General features: G+C 41.6%; 1 protein-coding gene across 16 annotated transcripts in view; it reads left to right on the top strand.

Annotated features, from left to right (window-relative positions):
- The first annotated feature begins 6,423 nt into the window (after window positions 1–6,423).
- Window positions 6,424–17,151, top strand: part of ERBIN (erbb2 interacting protein) — a 151,270-nt gene continuing 140,542 nt past the window's right edge. For 5 of the 16 annotated variants that reach the window (XM_001162676.5, XM_001162804.5, XM_001162761.5 and 2 more), the window contains exon 1: window positions 6,424–7,501. The gene's annotated coding sequence lies outside the window, so the exon portion shown is untranslated. The remainder of the gene's footprint in view (window positions 7,502–17,151) is intronic. The other 11 variants (XM_063811170.1, XM_009449078.4, XM_009449077.5 and 8 more) reach the window with 6 other exon arrangements.

Raw genomic sequence — 17,151 nt, 5'->3', positions numbered from 1 at the left:
TTTTTTTGAGACGAAGTCTCCCTCTGTCGCCCAGGCTGGAGTGCAGTGGCGCGATCTCAGCTCACTGCAAGCTCCTCCTCCCAGGTTCACGCCATTCTCTGCCTCAGCCTCCCGAGTAGCTGAGACTACAGGTGCCCGCTACCACGCCCGGCTAATTTTTTTGTATTTTTAGTAGAGACGGGGTTTCACCGTGTTAGCCAGTATGGTCTCGATCTCCTGATTGTGATCCACCCACCTCGGCCTCCCAAAGAGCTGAGATTACAGGCGTGAGCCACCGTGCCTGGCCTACTCTGACTTTAAAATAGGAATGATGTGATACTTAACTAGTAAATAAAGTTTCTATGTAACATAGTTGGCATTTTTGAACAGGGCATTTAAGCATCTTACTACACCTCGAATTATGTTTAATTCCAATTTATTGGCTATTTTCATGGCATTTTTTATGCTAAACAGTTTTCTAAAATAAAATATTATAGAAAAATGTAAATTTATTAAGTGTGGGAATAAGTGAGGAAAAGAGCAATTTCATTACCTAAAGAAAGATAGTATTAAGTGAAAACCTGCATTGAAGGGCAATAAGCAGTCTAACAGAAGTCTAAGTAGAAGTCTAAATAAACTTCTTTTGTTGATTTAATACTGCTCTGATTTGGAAAGAGGTATGCATATTGTAATATGATAGAAATAGATTATGATTCATACTAGGGAGGACTGGAGAGGAGAAGTGGATCAGAAGAAGGCACAAAGTTGAAAATTATTAGTTTGATCATTTGACTCAGTTGATCCAGGACAGTCTTAGTTTTACATTTGTTGTCCCTGTGTAATTATTATTTATTGTTATTATTATTTTGAGATAGGATCTCACTCTATCACCCAGGCTGGAGTGCAGTGGCACGATCTCAGCTCATTGCAACCTCTGCCTTCTGGGCTCAAGTGATCCTCCCACCTCAGCCTCCCAAGTAGTTGGGATTACAGGCACCCACCCTATACCCAGCTAATTTTTGTATTTTTTTGAAGATATGCGGTTTCACTATGTTGCCCAGGCTGGTCTCGAACTCCTGGATTCAAGCGATCTGCTCACCTTGGCCTCCAAAAGAGCTGGGATTACAGGCATGAGTCACTGAGCCCCACCCCTGTGTAATTATTAATAATGTCTTTGTTCACTCTCAAAGTATCCTACTTTGGATGATAGACTATATGGTCACCTTAGAAATAATGGAAATAGTGGAAGCATAGTACATATTATTGGTGCCTTTACTATGATTGGTCCAGTAGTACACTAGTCCCAGTAACTCAGGAAGCTGAGGTGGCACAATCGCTGGAGCCCGGGGGTTCTAAGCCACAGTGTGCTATGACTGTGCCTGTGAAGAGCCACTGTAGTTCAGCTTGGAGCAACATAGTGAGACCCTTGTCTCTAAAAAAAGAGTGCACTACTAGTAATAGCTAATACTTTTGAGTCTGCCAAGCACTGTGATACTGCGTTAAATACTTTATGAGCATTGTCCCATTTAGTTTTCCTAATAATCTGTAAGGCAGTATTATAATCTCCTTTCTAGAGAAGAGGATGCTCAAGTATATGTTTATAGATGTTCAGGAACTTGCCCAAGGTCACTCAAGTAGCCAAGTTTCTAATTCAAGCAGTCTTGTTTCAGAAGCCACACAAATCATCACAATGCATTATTTATTTCTCTCCCCATATTTAAAAACTTCATAAGACATCTGAAAGAAATTCAGCTTTGATAGTTTACAAAATATATAGCACAGAAAAAAAGATTATTAAGCATATACAAGAGGAAAAAAAATCAGTTTTCCAAAAGCTTTTCACAAATAGAGGCAGACTTTCCATGCGATGCATAAAATATTTTTAAAAATATGCTTGAAATGTCGAAACATGTTATGGGAGAGGTGATTCCATTCTCAAAGTATTACAGAATCCATAATATTGGTTCTTGCATGTACAGCCTCTTTTGAGCCAAAGAACTTCTTTCCTGCATACTTGCCACCCTAACCTCCTGGCCTCTCTATCAAGAGTCTAAGATGGAAGTAAAAAGGGGGAAGTCAAATCCCTATTAAAAATACATGTTATAGTGCATTTTGATCTAATTGAACCAATGTTTCTAGACTTCATTCAAATCTAACCCTATTCTAGCCTGAAGATTCACTTTTCCCAAACACTACTCTACTAAAAACTGGTTTTAGGTAACCAGTTCTTTACTAGGGGTCTGGTAAAGGAGAAAAGAAGAATTATCATCCCAAACTTGTCCTTGCCCTCTATTTTTGTCTCCTCAATGCTCCTGCGCAGGTGCTTGGCTGGTATGGGGAAGTGACAGGGGTATCCTTTTTAAAAGTGGATGAGCTCTCTCTTAGAGCAGTTTTTCCCCCCGATGGATGCTGTGTACTTTCCTTGGAATGCTTAAGGCCCTAAGCTTTCCTTCAGTTGAAATTGCTTATCTCTAGCAGACAGTAATTCCTTTCCTGAGCCCAGCCATTGGGAAGGGGAATTCCAAAGAAAAGATTTTCTGCCTTTCACAGAGAATCATTCAGAGAATCACAACAGGGAACTTGAAGCTATACTATCAATAAACATCAGTTAACTTACTCTCTAAGGTGGTCTTGGAATTCAGTTAATTGTTGCAGACTCACAGGCAGCCTTGTTTAAGGTGGGGTTTTAGTTCTTCTTTAATCATAACTGAAAAGTTAAGTCCATCTTAGTGTAACGTCCTGCGGGAGGATTTTCAAAGGAAACTAATCTGTAAAGCATAGAATGAGAGTACCTTGTAGAATAAATGGAAGATTTGGCTCTATCTGTGTGTGCTGCTTATATGAAACAAAATTAAATACTCAGTGATTAATAACAAAGATGAATTGTTGTTTGTGATTGCCGAACACTCTGATCATATACCTGCCATTTCACCCTTCTGTATGCACACAGATGCAGAATTCCAGAGAAAATACTTTATAAACAGATTATTAAGGAAATATTTGGCAAAATAGGTAACTACAGTTGACCTTTGACCACGCAGGGTTGACTGCATTGGTCAATGCAAATTTTTTTCAATAAATATATTGGACTTTTTTTTGAAGATTTGCAACAATTTGAAAAACTTGCAAACTGTGTAGCCTAGAAATACTGAAAATTTTTATGTGTCATGAATGCATAAAATATGTGTAGACACTAGTCTATTTTTATCATTTACTACCATAAAATATAAACAAACCTATCATAAAAAGTTAAAATTTATCAAAATGTAGGCACACACTTACAGACCAAACATGGTGCTATTTGTAGTGGGGAGAAATGTAAACAAATGTAAAGCTACAGTATTAAATCATAACTGCATAAAATTAAATGTCATGCAAACTGTACTACTGTAATAATTTCATAGCCACCGCTTGGTGCAATTGCAGCGAGCTTAAGTGTTGCCAGTATTCGCTTTAAGCTGTGTAATGCTAATCATCTCTGAGTGAGCAGTTCATCTCTCCAGTAAATTGCGTATTGCAGTAAAAAGTTCTCTCTCATGGTTCTCACATATTTTCCATCATGTTTAGTGCAATACTGCAAAACTTTAATAACACTATGGCATCCATACGAAGCACCACTGGTGATGCTGGAAGTGTTCCCATGAAGCAAAGTCATGACATTACAAGAAAAAGTTGAACTGCTTGATATGTACCATAGACTGAGGCCTGCAGCTGAGGTTGCCTGGTATTTCAGACAGACAATTCATCTTGTAAACAGACAATGTAAACTTATGGTATGGACATAGTACATTACTGTGAATGTAGTTTCTCTTCCTTATGATTTTCTTAATAACATTTATTTCTCTACTTACTGTAGGAAGACAGTACATAATACATATAAGATACAAGAAATGCGTTAATCAACTGTTTTATGTTATCAGGCTTCCGGTCAGTAGTAGGCTTATTAGTAGTTGTTCAGTTTTGGGAGAGTCAAATGTTATATGCTCACATGGTTGGTTGGTGCCCCTAAATTCCATATTATTCAAGGGTCAACTGTATTGACAAGCGTATCCTGGATTCCATCCTCCTTTCTTGGTTTTGTAGAGACAAGGTCTCACCACGTTGTCCAGGCTGATCTTGAACCCCTAGGCTCAAGCAATCCTCCCGCCTCAGCCTCCAAAGTGCTGGGATTACAGGTGCGAGCCACTGCAACCGGCCAGATTCCATCCTCTTAAGGCCAGTGTATTTGGTGGCTCATTCTTACAGTATGAGTAAGCAGGACTTATTTAGCCATCAAAAGGGTCCTTTTATTGCCTGTAATCCTCTACTCTCTATATATTGCTCCAAGGAATGAGACTATATTTCCCTCTCCTATCAACTCAGCCTCAGCATATGTTATCTCTAGTTATCTCTATTTTTCCCTTCCAACAAAAGCTGCTTTAGGGAAACAATCTGATGAATTAGGTATAAATGACTAATAAGGATTAAAATATTACTTTTCCCAGGATTATGGTTTTGTGCTAGAGAAAAAAACTACTTAAAGGGATAAAACTCTAATGGCAGAATTTCAGGTGAGTTGGAGGGTTTTTGGTTATAGGTACTTTTCTAGCCTAGATGGTAGTCTGTCAGATTGGTCCTGAGTATGAGTATAAATTTTAAAAAGGCTAGGACCAGGGCAAGTCTTAGCCTAAAGCAGTGGCCTGATCAGTTAAGTTTAGAGAGGAGGGTTAGGTTTACTCGAATCTATGGCATCACATTTAAAGGGGTCTCGAATCAACCTGAGATTAGAAGCAACACTGGAATCCCAGAATCTAGCTGGTTTTCCACTAGTATGGGAGATATTCCATCCTGGCATGCTTTAGGAGAGTGACCCTTTCAGTTCAGAGCTATGCCACTGAGTTCTGATCAGGCGCAAAACGGTTTTTGAAAACGGAGCAAGAAATCTTCCCAGCGATGATTACAAATAGCTTGTACAATATGCTAACTTTAGCTTTTTATGCAATGGTTAAGATTCATTTTCACATAGATATCCAGCTTGGTAACACTGGCATAGCTGCTGCCATTTCCTAGCTTCCAGCGAATACTCTTACCTCTAATTCAGCACTGAATATATCTGAACACTTCAGTACTACCTGTAAATCTTCAACTTCTGCTGTATGCTAAATAACCTAACATCTGTATTAATTCCAGCAGTTCTTCAAGTAGTTAAAAATGCTCCCAACCTGAATAATGACTTGAATATCATCTTCGGCGTTATTTCTAGTGTTTGCTACTAATGTACAACTCATTTTGGTAAATGATTACTTGGTGGAATTTATGAACTCTTTCCATTGGCAAGCCAAAAAAAAAAAAAAAAAAAAAAAAAGGTCTGTAGGGGATATAGCTCTTTATTCAAACTTGGTAATAAATAATTATCTCTAGAATACAGACGGAAGAACTGAACCAGGGACTTCAGGGACCCAGAGGCTAATTATCATCACTGTACACAGTTAAGTGCAGCAGAGAATGGGGGTGGCGAATGGTTCGCTCCGCATTACGCTCCTTCTCTGGGTAAAACAAGGCCGTCTTTTCTGTGAACATATTTAAAGCAAGAACTGCAAAAACTGTGCAATGTTATGGTTGAGGCTTTCTATTTGCCATATGTGTTGACAGAATGCTTAAGAGTCTCTCTCCGCAATAAACGCGAACCCTGCCAGGCTGAATTATTAGGGCCAGCGCAATTCAACGACTGCACCACCACCGAACCGCTGGGGTGGGAAGCCTGCGTCGCATCGGAGCGTACCCATGTTTCCTCTAACAAAGGCACGATCTTGAGGCCATTTCGCGGGCCCTTTTCCCACTCCCAGCGCCAGCTTTGTCTCCCCGCCGGTGTGAGGCCGATACTTGGAGGAGGCTGAGCTGCGCCGCTGGGGAACAAGCTCGAAGGGCGGGCGTGGGAAGCTGCACCGCGCTGCCGCTGTGGTTTCCTGCGACCTGACCGTGCCATTAGAGGAAGTTGGAGTGCTGCAGCTGCAAGAGATACCTGCTGCCTTCAAATCAGGGCTGGACTCCAACAACCCCTGTGCACCGATTACTGTCGTACAAAGAAACTCCATCGGCCGGCGCGGCGGAGGCCTGTGGGCTCTCTCTCTGGCTGGGCGCTGGGCCGCGAGCAGACAGCAGGGTCGGCGTTGCCAGCGTTCCCCACCCTGGGGGGCTCGGGAGTCGGGGAGTGCGGGGTCGGGGAGCGGGCAGGGAGCAGCGGGCAGGCCTCGAGGGGCCTGGGCCAGAGTGGGCCTCACGGCGCGCCTTGCACGCGAACCCACGGCCGCCGGCTGCCCCTCCCCCGGCCCCCGGCCCGCTGCCCCCAGCCGCCGACGTCGGCCCGCACCGCCCCCGCGCGCTGACTGGCCCGCGCAGGCCTCCTGCCCGGCTGTTGGCGGTTGGGGCGAAGCCGGCGGGAGGCCGCCCCGCCCCCGCCCCCGCCGCGGAGTCGCGGCGCGCAGCCTCTTCACCCGTCGCGGCCGGGGCGGTGGCGCTGTTGCCGCCGCGGCCTGTGAGGCAGTAACTCCCCTCCGCCCCTGCCCCATTCCTCCTCCTTTCTCTCCGCTCCCTCCGTCCTCCCTCCCCTCGCCGTCTCTCGCTCGAGTGAATGTGGCGCGGCGGCGCGGGACGCAGTCTCGGCCCCTGCCGCGGCCCCGCAAGCTCGTGAGGAGACGGAGCTGCCGCCTGCTCCCGCCCCCTGCCGCCCCCTGCGCGTCTCGGGGAGCCACCGCCGCTGGCGAAGGAGAACAAGCAGGGCAGCGGAGGGACGGTGGCGGGAAAACGGGAGAGGGAGGAGAAGAGGGTTCGAGGGCGAGTAGGGAAAGCGGGGAGGGACGGACGGAAGGACGGACGGCCCGGGGAGGGGGCCGCTATTGAGCCTGCCCGACTCCTCGGCTCCGGCTCCGGGTGGCGGCGGCAGCGGCGTCGCGGACGAAGGGCGCGGCAAGCGCTATCGAGACAATAACCCTGCCGCCCGGCTCTGGGGGCGGCGGAGAGGAAGCGGTGGCGGCCTAGCGCGGCCGAGGCTCGCCGAGCGCCCGGGCAGCGTCCTCGCCCCCGCCGGCCGGGTGCCGCTGCCGTCCGGTGTGCGGGGCGCGCCGGTTGCCCGGAGCCCGAGGCTCCCGGCGGCCGTCTCCTCCCCTCCCCCTCTCCGGTGCGCGCGGAGCTGGTTTTCCGGGTTCCCCTGGACGGAGCTGGATCCTGCTTCTCGCCAAGGCAGGAAGTGAGTTTCGCACTGCAATTCCGGGCGGTGTCACGAGTGAAAAGTTTTTTGTTTTTTTTTTTTTCGGCGGAGATCCTCGTTGGGGCTGGGAAACTCCTGCAAAACTCGAGACCAGGAAGCCAGCCCGCACCCCAACCCCCACCAAAGCCACCTACTCTTCTTCTGCGGGAGGCCAGTTCACATCCGCTCTCACCCGAGAGAGATATTCAGCTGGATCCAAAGTGACTGATGAAGGGAAGGAAATCATGTCAAGCGAAGCCTTGAAAAAGCTGCCCTGAGACGCTGTCCCGCCGAAAGGTAATTTTCACGAAAAGTGTCTCTGAGTCACAAAGTTCATAGGACTTTGTGACTCGGAAAAGAGATGATCCTTTAGTGTTTTTCACTCTTCTCCAAGTTGCCCTAAATCCTCCTTTTCTCATATCGAAGCGGTTAATAATTGAGGGGCTAAATAATCGAACTGCACCCCACCGCGTCCCCTCTCCCCCCTGCCCTCCCCACCATCTGGACTTTGGATTTTTTGGAAGAGGTTGTAAGAATGCGGTGGGACGAAAAGTTTTTAGCAATCCGAAGAACGATTGCCTTTGTTCAGCACAGGGGCCAGAAGTTTTGGCTTTCTGGAACGTATAGAGTGTATATTAAGTTGCTCAGCCAGGCACCTTCTGTTTGGGAAGAAAGTTTGGTCGCTGCAGTGAGTGATTTGCTGTTATCGAGATGGCTGCCGCGTTTGTTTATACTCATACCGATTATATTGGCGCTTGCGTTAATCGTATATAGAGGTTTTTATTTTTATTTTTTTATTTCCAACTCTGATCAGTATATTTAGTTAGATTTTAGAAACCAAAAAATCTTGCCATTCTTAGTTGTTTTTCAGGGTGAGTAATATATTTCTTTAGTTGTGTGTAGTGTGTGTTTTTCAGACTTTTAGCGCCGTATAACTTGTTTAATTAATTGAAAGCAAGTATCGACTAGGCTTTTCTTGTAACTGATCCATTACGAAGAAAAAAGGAGTAAGGACTAAGAATAGGGAGAGGTAATTAAACAACAATAACAACCTGTAAGACGTTTGATAGGACTTCTGTACAGTTCAGAACAGACTATATGGGAGGGGAAGTAAAACGCTTAAAACGATTTTCAAGGGAATCACAGTGATTGTGATAAAAAGCTGTGCTTTTCGAGTAGTATGGTATTTACATTTTTGTGTTGTCCCAAATGTTTTTGGTCGGTTCTGCATAAATAGTGATAGGTTCTGCCTACATCTGTGGGGGCAGGATTCATGAAGCATGGCAGACATTCCACCAGTCAGAGCTATGAACACTTCTGAACCAATGGGGACTAGTTTTGATAGCAGCAAACCCAAAGTTTTTTTCAGTGGTGTTTTAGTCTTTTTCTGTTTAGTTTTTTTCCCGGTACTTTTGCGGTACAGGGAGGTGAAATACAATACTGTACTTTTGAATATATATTGAATAAATTTGGTAATCCTGTTGGTAGGTATATCCTAAATATATATTGATGTTTAGATTGCCTATGCTGTCTCACGGAATGACCGGAAACCCGAGGAGAGAGTTGATTTTCTTTAGTTCAAAGAGAAAAAATAAGTTTTAAAGATCAGGATCAAATTATTTCACAATTTGTTCTTTGCTACTTCAGCTTCATTAAGTATATCTCCAAAGGCAGTCCTTTATTTATTACTGTAGTTTTGATTTTTTTTTTCCCTCCCCGGGGCATGGTCTCAGGAGACTTTTTTTTTTCATTGTTGGTAAGATTTGTGAACCATGGAGTAATTCTTGTTAAGTCAAACTAGCTTTATCAAAGAGTATAAAGTGCATAACTCATCTACTTTATGATTTTGGAACGTATCATTAGGCTGCAAAAGAGGTTATTCTTGGGCATCTGAAAGAGGTGAACAAAATAAATGGCATTGAACTTCAGTTTCCTTATATGGCTTATACTTGGCTTCAAAAGCAACAAAACCTTAATAGAGCAAGTCCCTTACAGAGAATTATCGCTTTATGAAGATGGTTATTTATTAGTAAATTTTGAATAAAAAAAGTATTGTAGCACTTGAAAATGACTATTTAAGCCTCTATTTTTAGATTTAGTTCTTGATTTTTTTTCTCAGGAGAAGAGTAGTATGTTTCGATGCAGACAACACGTTTTATAAAGTGAGGTGTTCACCTTTGTGTTTCTTTTTTTTCTCCTCAACAAGGCATAATTTACTTCGTAGTTTTCTTGGAATTCTGTTAGTTTATCACTGAATTAACTTAAATTTTAGGTTTTATACTATTGTGAAACTATAAGTATTTTCGAAGCCTTGTTTAAACTGTGACAAAGGTTTGAAAAGAGGTTAATAGAGGAGTCATCCGTTAAAATATTTTTAAATGGCTTCAAAATTTGGATATTCTTCTAGTATGGTGTGGATTTTCGAAGATTAAATTGGCAAATAGAGAGTACTTCCAAAGTCTATATTGCACAAAATACACACTTAAAGGCTCTGTTTATTGAAGGTAATCATGAATTTTCAGGACTTCAGCTGATTCAAGTAGTACTGTTACGAGGTCTCCTTGCCATTTGAGATCAAACTATTGTAAACTTTATGTATAAAAAGCTTACAGAGGTACAAACATGGAAACCAAATTTTTATTGTATGCTGTTTCTTAATGAAGTGATAACTATAGATACGTTACACATATATCATTGGCAAATCTCAAAAATCGATTATTTTACACATTGTTGGTATTGCACTATTAGTAGTAAATAATACCCTTTAAGAAATACAGTTAAAAGTTTCAGAAAATAGGTGTATATTTCAAAATTACTTATTTGAAATAATTGCTTACGGATAATACGATTTAGACTTTAAGCTGCTTTTGTTTTGGAAATAGATTATGGCAGTACTTACAGAGTATTTGGGATTATGCAGAATTTTAGTGATGCTGGGTAGCAGTTTCTTTTTTATTTTTCGTAATTGCTGCTTATCCAGATTCTCCTTACATACCCTACTTGGCTGCTTGCATTTTGACTCTTTGCCTTGCTCATTCATTTCTTGAATTTGTTACATGCTTGTTTCCGTTTTCTTTTTCTGGGAATACATCTCTATTATAAACCTCTAAAGATGTCTTTGTCTTTTCCTCTTGTTTTTTTTTTTTTTTTTTTTTTCGAGATGGAGTCTTGCTCTGTTGTCTAGGCTGGAGTGCAGTGGCACAATCTCGACTCACCACAACCTCCACCTCCCGGGTTCCAGCGATTCTCCTGCTTCAGCCTCCCAAGTAGCTGGGATTACAGGCGCACATCATCATGCCTAGCTAATTTTTGTATTTTTAGTAGAGACAGGTTTTGCCATGTTGGCCAGGCTGGTCTCGAACTCCCGACCTCAGGTGATCTGCCCACCTTGGCCTACCGAAGTGCTGGGATTACAGGTGTGAGCCACTGAGCCCGGCCTACTGCTAACTCCCATTTTTCAGATTCACCTTTTAGCTGTCTCTTCTTAGGTTTCCTAATTGTAAAAAAGAAACTTAGCTGCTATTCAGCTTTCTCTTCTGATTCCCTTAGCTTCCTATATTTATAGTTAGCTTCATTTACCTAGCCTTATTTTCTCTGTGTTCAGTTGGTCGTTCTTAATTATATTTTTTCATTTCCCTCTTTTCCAAACTGTTAGTCTATGTTTATCACCTCAAAAAACTGTTCAAAACATGCAGTAGAAAAAGTTTATCTGATCTTATTTTATTAGCCCATTTAATTCTGAATATCCCCTTTGCATTTCAACTAAGTGTACATGCTGGTATTTTAACTTTATATTCATCAGTATATTGCTTTGTTTATTTTGAGACGGAGTCTTGCTCTGTCGCCCAGGCTGGAGTGCAGTGGCAAGATTTTGGCCCACTGCAAGCTGCGCCTCCCCCAGGTTCACGCCATTCTCCTGCCTCAGCCTCCCGAGTAGCTGGGACTAGAGGCTCCCGCCACTGTGCCCGGCTAATTTTTTGTATTTTTAGTAGAGACGGGGTTTCACCATGTTAGCCAGGATGGTCTTGATCTCCTGACCTCGTGATCTGCCCACCTCGGCCTCCCAAAGTGCTGGGATTACAGGCATGAGCCACTGCTCCCAGCCATTGTTTGTTTTATACTTTGTTTTCTCAGTTTTCCTTTTTCTCTTTAGTGTTCTTAAAATTGACTGTTAAGATAATACCAGGTTGTTATTTATTCTTATGTATTAAGACTTTGTAACCCTCTCTACCTTCTTGTTTTATTATACTTTTGGCCTCTTAAAACATACAGATATATTTCTCTGTTCCTTCTTCTCTGTACCTTCCTCTTCTGTCCTACCTTTCAAGTTAGATGTCTTCTCTGACACAGAATCCCTAAAATTTTGAAATTATCTTTCTTTGATTTCATGAAATAAGCACAATAGTACTCTATCACTCTATTTTTGTCACTTCAAATTTTGTTCCAGACACCATTGAAGGAAGGTCTTGCCAGGCTTTAAGTGATAGTGTGGAAGACGATAAAAAAGGAGAATATCTAAAAATTCACTTAATAAGACTCTACTTATCTGGAGGTTATTTATTATAGCTTTAAAAGCATATTGAATGTAGTAGAAAAACTAGAAAATAAAAAATGACATCTCCTTAATCACAACAGGTATGACAGAGTCTGGGGACTTCACTTTTAGGGCCATTATTATTCAGAGCCCATTTACTTATGTACATAATGAGCTGTTTTTGGTTCTTTGGTATCCCAGAAGGCGTGAGAAAGGTACATTTACAGCATTGTGAAGTTATGACCTGTGGTGTTAGAGTGAAGCAATAGAAAAATGGAAAGATGACTGAATAACTTAGAAAATAATCTGGGACAACTTACTTTGAGGCTAAGTGCCTTGTACATTTCATTTGCCTGTAGGAGGATTCACTCTGTTATAATATGGTATAATTACAAGAAATAGTAATAGTCCTAAGGCAGCTGTTCTCAGACTTTTTGGTTTGACTCAAAACAGAAATTTAAAAAAATTAATTTATTTGAAAATAAGCTATTGCATGTTAGTGTAACATTGTTTTAATAAAAATATAATTGTTTTCTAAAATAAATAGCAAAAATAGTGGCAATGTTTTATATTTTTGCAAGTCTCTTATGTTTGGCTTAATAGAAAACAGCTCGATTCTCATATCTGCTTCTTCACTCCATCCGTTACAGTATGTTCTTTTGGTTAAAGTATATGAAGAAAATCCAGCCTTATACAGGTATTTGGTTGGAAAAGGGAGGAAGATTTTCTTTCTTTTTTTTTTGTTTTTGAGATGGAGTTTGCTCTTGTTGCCCAGACTGGAGTGCAGTGGTGCAGTCTCGGCTCACCGCAGCCTCTGCCTCCCGGGTTTAAGCGATTCTCTTGCCTCAGCCTCCTGAGTAGCTGGGATTACAGGCGTGCGCCACCATGTCCAGCTAATTTTGTATTTTTTGTAGAGACAGGGTTTCTCCACGTTGGTCAGGCTGGTCTTGAACTCCTGACCTCAGGTGATCTGCCCGCCTCGGCCTCCCAAAGTGCTGGGATTACAGGCGTGAGCCACTGCGCAAAGTGCTGGTCACAAGGTCAGGAGATCAAGACCGTGGACAACATAGTGAAACCCTGTCTCTACTAAAATACAAAAAATTAGCTGGGTGTGGTCACAAACGCCTGTAATCACAGCTACTCAGGAGGCTGAGGCAGGAGAATTGCCTGAACTCGGGAGGTGGAGGTTGCAGTGAGCCGAGATCGCGCCACTGCATTCCAGCCTGGCGACAGAGCAAGACTCCGTCTCAAAAAAAAAAAAAAAAAAAAAAGACATAAACCTGGGAATATGTAGTGGTACTATTGCAGCTTGAAGGCATTGCCTTTGTTCTTGTAAAGGTGTTAGCTGTTGCAACCATTGCTTTTGCAACATCAGTGTAAAATGTAAATATAATGGAAACGGGAAAAATGACATTTCAATATTATTATAAACACAGTTTTGACCTGGAAGGTTCCTTGAAAGTGTCTCAGGGACTTCCAGAGACTGTGGACTTCCAGGGCCTATGGACTGCACTTCAAAAACTTAGGTGGAAGTTGGGATTTATGGAACTTTCATTAATTAAATTTTTTTTCTTGTCTGTTCGTATTGGATTCTGGGAGAGTGTTGAAGCTTGATCATTTAGCCCACTTACTTGATTTTCATTTGTTTTCAGTTATTTTGTTACTTGTTTTTGGAATAGAGTTTCTAAGAATTCTAGTTTTTCATAGGAGTTATTTTTGTTTTTATTTTTTTGAGACAGGATCTCACTGTGTTGCCCAGGCTGGAGTGCAGTGGCATACTCACGGCTCACTGCAGCCTCGAACTCCTGGGCTCAAGCTATCCTGTCACCTCACCTTCAGCCGAGACTATAGGCATGCACCACCATGCCCGGCTAATGTTTTATTTTTTTTGTAGAGATGGGTTCTTGCTCTGTTGTTCAGGCTGCTCTTGAACTCCTGGCCTCAAGCAGTCCTCCCTCCTTGGTCTCCCAAAGTGCTGGGATTATGGCATGAGCCGCTGCACCTGGCCCAATTTTGGTTTTCTAGCCCTATTTTTGGTCTGCATGTAACCTTTAATCTCTGAGATGTTCTTTTAACATTGTCTTTTGTTTATTCTACTAACACTACAGAAAATTTGATCTTACTGTGCTTTTGGTGTATGTCATGCTTTTTGTTTTTTATTCAAATACTAGATTTTCATGGTAGTCAAAGTTTTATATGATAACCTAGTCTCTACTGTATTGGTCATTTAAATATATGTTCCCAGCCCAATGAATCCTTCTTCTGGCTTTGGTGATTGCTTAGAAGAGGAAAGGAAGAAATATTTAACGAGTTTCTCTTTGAAGGTATGTGGGTAGCTTGACCTTTTGGTACAGGTGCTTACTGTTCCTCCGGAGGCAGTCTCCTTTTTTCATAATCACACTGTCCAAGTGTCACATCTCCTACATACATAGAGCTGTACTAGAGGCTTTAGCTACACAGTGTTTTACTATGGTTTTGCTCTCTGGCTGACTGCTCAGGATATGCTTCTCTTAATCCTTCTTGCTAAGAAAACTCATCTTTTTTGGAGATCCCACTTTCTTCTTGTTTTGGGTGTCGGGTTCCTCAAGTGTATTGCATTTTGTTATTTCCCCGACCCCAGCCTACTTTGTATTCTTTATAAATTCCGTTCTGTTCTTATCTGTAGGTATACCCCTCCCAGGTTTTCAGCACTGCTATAGATATTTTTAAATTAAATTTTAATTTTTGAAACAATGACTGACATATGGAAAAGTTTGAACATTTTTTTTCCTGAACCATTTGACTAAGTTGCTAACATGATGCCCTGTCGTCATCCCTAAATTTTTTTTTTTTTTTAATTTGAGAGCTCTGTCGCCCAGGCTGGAGTGCAGTGGCGTGATCTTGGCTCACTGCAAGCTCCACCTCCTGGATTCACGCCAGTTCTCCTGCCTCAGCCTCCCAAGTAGCTGAGACTATAGACGCCCGCCACCACGCCTGGCTAATTTTTCGTATTTTTAGTAGAGATGGGGTTTCACCGTGTTAGCCAGGGTGGTCTTGATCTCCTGATGTCATGATTTGCCTGCCTCGGCCTCCCAAAGTGCTGGGACTACAGGCGTGAGCCACCGCGGCCAGCCCGTCACCCCTAAATATTTTAATGTTTATTTCCTACAAACAAGGATATTCTCCTGCATATAATGACATCATTACCATCAAAATCAGAAAGTAAACATGAATATATTACTAACATCTGAACCTCAATTATCCCAATAATGTGTTTTACAGCAAACTATTCCAGTTTGGAATCATGTGTTACATTTTGTTGTCATCTCTTTATTCTCCTTCAATCTGGAATAATTTCTTTCTCTTTTTTTTCAAGGCCTTGACACTTTTGAAGATCTGAAGATGACAGGCCTAGTTATTCTGTAGAATACCCCTCAATTTTCATTTGTGTGATATTTTTCATGATTAGATCTTTGATTAGATTTTTATGATTAGATCTTTGGCAGGGTTATTGTAAAAGTGATGCTGCATTCTTCTTATTACGTCTTATCAGGTGGCAGGCAATTTCAGTGTGTCCTATTATGGTATTCACTTTATGTGATTAAAGTTGTGGCTGCCAGACTTGCCCTTTTTAAGGTATTCATTCCCTGTTTGTAATTAACTAATGTTTTGCGGTAGGTGCTTTGAAACTATGTAAATATTTTGTTTTGTTTGTCATATTTTAAATTCACTTATTTACATGTACCTAGGTTTATCTTCACAAGGACATAATGCATTACTATTTATTTTGGTGCTCAAATTGTTCTTGATTGGCCAGTGAGAACCCCCTGGCTTATTTTCTTTTTTGTTTTTGATACCTCTTCCTTTTTTGAGTACTCCTTGTTTTTTAGCACAATTAGATGTTCTAACATATCTTCTACTTTTCCTGGTTGTTTTTAGTGGAAAATGATACTTAGAAGCCAAGCTCTGGGGCTTGTGTACATTGTTGTTTTTAGGGTATTGTTACTCTCAGGCCCTCTTCATATACAAAGCTAGGAAATATTTTTATGTACTCACACATATTTACATCTATTTTTATTTATATATCTGTAAATATATACAATGGTCCCTGATTTATACTTCTTTGACTTTACCAGGGGTTTTATTGGGGTACCAAGTGCATTTTCAACCTATGATATTTTTGGCTTAAATGATGGGTTTATCCAGATGTAAACCCATTGTAAATCGAGGAGCATCTGCATATTTCTATAATGCAATTCTAATCCAGCACCACCAGGTTCACTCTAAGTTGTTTTTTTTCCCCTTTCCATACTTGTAACTTATCTCTAACAGTGAGAACTAGTTTTGTTTCCATATGTTATGTGTGTGAGGAAGTTAAGGTAAACATTTGTTCAAACATTTTTGAGCCAGAAGTGTCTGCAGTCCAATTAATTTCTGAAGTATTTCTAAAGAGATAAAATTCCAAACTGTAAAAAGGCAAGTTTTAATTCCGTGATAAAGTACATTTATGTGAAATATTTCATTCCTTAGTAATTCTTGAGGCGACTGAAAGGGGGATGGAAGAAATCCAGTACTTTTACTATTTACATTGGACAAGTTATTTGTGGAGATAATTGCTCAATTTCAGTATGAGTGCAGTGATTTTGATGCAGTTGTGTTTTTCTTTTTTATTCTTTTTTGGAGAAGGGTCTCGCTCTGTCGCCCAGGCTGTAGTGCAGTGGCATGATCACTGCTCACTGCAGCTTTGAACTCCTGGCCTCAATCAATCCTTTCACCTCAGCCTCCTGAGTAGCTGAGACTACAGGCATATGCCACCATGCCCAGCTTATTTTTCTATTTTTTATAGAGGTAGAGGTCTTACTATGTTGCCAGGATTGGTCTCCAGCTCCTGGGCTTGAGTGATCCTTCCACCTCGAACCTCCCAAAGTACTGGGATTACAGGTGTGAGCCACTGCACCCAGCCGTGGTTTTCATATATTCAGGTTATATTGTTTGCATGATCCTGAAGTCTTGAAGCACCTAATAATGGTGTTCTTGGAATTTCACACCTTAGGTCACTCTAGACTCTTTGTGGGAGCATGGAGGGAGATCTGATGGAGTGGGGGGTGGGGAGAGGAGGGTATGTTTGTAGTAGGACCAGTGCAAGAAACTAGTGATCTAAAAATGAATCTTGTTGCCAAGGTTATCACGCAACCTAGAATAAGTTGGTTTGACTTTCCTCTTCCTTATAGATTTTGGAAGTGATTTAAGAGGCATATCCTTTGAGACTAGAATAAATCTCTCAGTCTTCTAGGAAAAGATAAGGATCTTGGCAGCATCAAATGGATCCTTTGGGTGCCCTATTAATCCCTGGGGACTTCAGAAGATTTAGTTTATTGTCTTGATGCTGACTGCAAAATAGCAGGGACTGTATATAGTAGATGCTTTTTGATTT

Source organism: Pan troglodytes, chromosome 4 (assembly GCF_028858775.2).
Source record: "Pan troglodytes isolate AG18354 chromosome 4, NHGRI_mPanTro3-v2.0_pri, whole genome shotgun sequence".
NCBI classification, from domain to species: domain Eukaryota; kingdom Metazoa; phylum Chordata; class Mammalia; order Primates; family Hominidae; genus Pan; species Pan troglodytes.
Note: the sequence above shows the minus strand (reverse complement) of the source record. Positions and strands in the feature narration are given on the sequence as shown.